The following is a 3,103-nucleotide window of genomic DNA, read 5'->3' as shown; positions in this document are numbered from 1 at the left end:
CCCCCCACCCCACACACACACACACAAACACACACATACACACTTCATCGTCAAACTGCTGCTTCCTGTTTCTGGTCATGTGTCGCACACATGCTGTCATGGGAAAACATGCATGCAGCAAGAAAGACTATTGCTCGGCTAGAAAAAGATGCTCTCAATCAGGAGAGGAAGTAAAAAGAAGTATTAAGTAAAAAAAACCTGCTTTTTAAAATCATGATCAGAGTAAAAGTTAAAGACAAACAATTACAATGGAAACACAGATGTGTGTGTGTGTGTGTGTGTGTGTGTGTGTGTGTGTGTGTGTAGGCCAACGTGTTCATAGACTGCACTCATCGACTGTACGTTTGATATTTCACACCAGTGTATTTAACCCTAAATATTCAAGTACCCAGCTTTTCCCCAACATGTGGTAATTTTCAATATTTTGTCGGGTAAGGAGATGGGTTCCCAGGGCACAGACATGCAAGAGGCCCCACCACCTCTCCGACATGAGAGCAAGACACACACACACCTTGGTAGTTTAGTTTAGTCTCATTTGGTGGTTTGTTTGAGTCTGTTTGTTGCCGTTAGGCATTTATCTGTATTTACATGTTGTTGTAATTTTGTCTCTTTGTTGTTGCTTTCTGTCTCTTTGTGGTTGTTGTAAGTTTATTTGAAGTTGCTCTGTGTCTCTTTGTAGTTGTTTTGAGTCTCTTTGTAGTTTTGTGTCTCTTTGTAGTTGTTTTGTGTCTCTTTGTAGTTGTTTTGAGTCTCTTTGTAGTTTTGAGTCTCTTTGTAGTTGTTTTGAGTCTCTTTGTAGTTTTGTGTCTCTTTGTAGTTGTTTTGAGTCTCTTTGTAGTTTTGTGTCTCTTTGTAGTTGTTTTGAGTCTCTTTGTAGTTGCTTTGTGTCTGTTTTTTAAAGTCAATTTGTAGTTGCTTTCTGTCTCCTTGTGGTTGTTGTAAGTTTCTTTGAAGTTGCTTTGTGTCTCATTGTGGTTGTTTTGAGTCTATGGTAAGTTGCTCTGTGTCTGTTTGTTGTCATATTATGTCTGTTGTAGTCATTTTGTCTCTCTTTGTAGTTGCTTTCTGTCTCCAAGTGGTTTATTTGCCCATAGTTCATAGTTGTTATGAGTTTCTTTTGTCTTTTTGAAGCTGTTCTTTGTCTCGTTGTAGTCTATTTGTGTCTCTTTGTGGTCATTTTGAGTTTCTTTGAGGGACATTTGGGAGGTGAAGGCCAGGAGGGGGCCCTGGCACTTTGGGCCCCTGGGCCTGTGCCCGGTAGGCCCGACCAGTAATCCATACATGATTATCAATCAGCGATGAACAGCTTTATTTTCATGACACAAAAAATCTGCATAAAAACAAACTGCTGAGTATTCTGTCAGGGTTAGCAACTTATTGAGACAGGCTGATCCACCACATACCCACTGGTGGAGAAACTGGATTATCGTCTTTACATGAAGACTTAAATTACAACAAAGCAGCACTGGCAAATCAAGTGAACTACGCAAAAGAAAATAATGTTTTAGTTGCATATTTTACACATAATTTCCACTTAGTTTGCTCTCAGACAGGTGAGTGAGAAGCAGAGAGGGTTCACATGGTAAAAGACAATCAGAGATGCGTTTTGATAGATCTATAGACGATCATCTGTAATCTAGAGAAGAGGATGTATTCAGATTTCTGTGTTTTTGTCCGGACCTGAGCTCCATGCACCATCATCCCTCTCTCTCTCCCCCTCTCTCTCTCTCTCTCTCTGAGCCACCCTCTGCAGGGTTCTTTTCTGCCAGCTAGCCTAGCGTGACTTCCTAGTCGCTCCCCTCCGTTCACAGCGCTGACTCGGCCCCCGGTGAGGCCCCGCTGAGCCACATGCTCCCTCAATGGGCTCACTCAATTAACAGGCCATGAAGCCCCCGACCTCCGCCGTCCCCCCCTTGAGTCACGCACCTCCACAATGGCTGGAGCTGGGAGGCATGCGTGTGTGGAAGTGGCTGGTTTGTTGGGGGGTGAGGGGAGGGGGCTGGTCAGTGCTCTTTTGTTCCGGTGGTGTCCAGCCTGCCCCCCTTTACCCCTGGTGTCTTTCATAAGGAGTGTGTAATAACTGCCTTTGTTGGTTTTTCCTCTTGTAATGGGTCCGGTGGGAGGCCTTGTTAGTGCGTGGGGTGCTCAGCCAGGGGACCTCGCAGGAACTCTGGGATTAGAGGCTGTGATCCCTCCCCGTCACAATGGTCACTCAGCCACTGGATGGAAACGATTTCTTTAGATCTTGCTAATTGCAAAAGCTTCAAAAAGAGTCTAAAATGTGGGGTTGCTTGGACAGAATGAGGCAGAATGAAAGGCCCCATGATATAATAACCTGAAGGACCTCAGGATGAGGTCTGAGGGAACAAGATTATTAGTGAGAGATTCTTAAAATTTCTGATAAGATGTGTGTTTAACGTATTATTGGTGTCAAAGTGACGATTTACTTGCAACACATTTGTGTGCTACGTTTGTTAACAATTATTTAATTTATTATATAAAAACTGTTAAGGCGGGGACGTTATGGCTCATGTTACGGCCTTGAAAGATTTTTAAATGGTGTGCTATTTTTGAACAGAAATGTAAATAAAACTTTGCAGTTTAAGGGGAAGATGGAAATAAAATATAAATCTAGGGGGGGAATGTAAAAGACCCTCTCCTGCATGAACCAAGAAATGCAGACTACCGTCCCATGAAGAAAAGAGAAACAAGTACAGAGAACTCCCCCTTTTTTATAATAATATCCGTACAGTCCAAGGCTAATTGGGTAAACGCATCAACACAAATTGTACTTAAATGTGAACACAAATACACAAATCATGCAAATACGATTTGCTGCAGAATGAACTCAAAACCTCAAATGAATGATCATTTTCTACACGTCTCTGCATATTATTTTTGTGCGTTCAACAAGTCGTGAGTTATATTTAAAGGTGAATATAATAATATATCCGCTGAGGTTGGACATGAGGGGGGGGGGTCCAGGCGTGGCAGGTCTCACTCTGCTTTCTCTGCTTTCACACGGATGATTTGTTTCACAGGCGAGTCGATTAAAGAGGAGAAACGTTTGAGGCCCCCCCCAACAAAAACTTAACTGTGGCCC

The sequence above is a fragment of the Anarrhichthys ocellatus genome, unplaced genomic scaffold (assembly GCF_004355925.1).
Source record: "Anarrhichthys ocellatus isolate YVR2014 unplaced genomic scaffold, GSC_Weel_1.0 scaffold39, whole genome shotgun sequence".
Lineage (NCBI taxonomy): Eukaryota > Metazoa > Chordata > Actinopteri > Perciformes > Anarhichadidae > Anarrhichthys > Anarrhichthys ocellatus.
Note: the sequence above shows the minus strand (reverse complement) of the source record.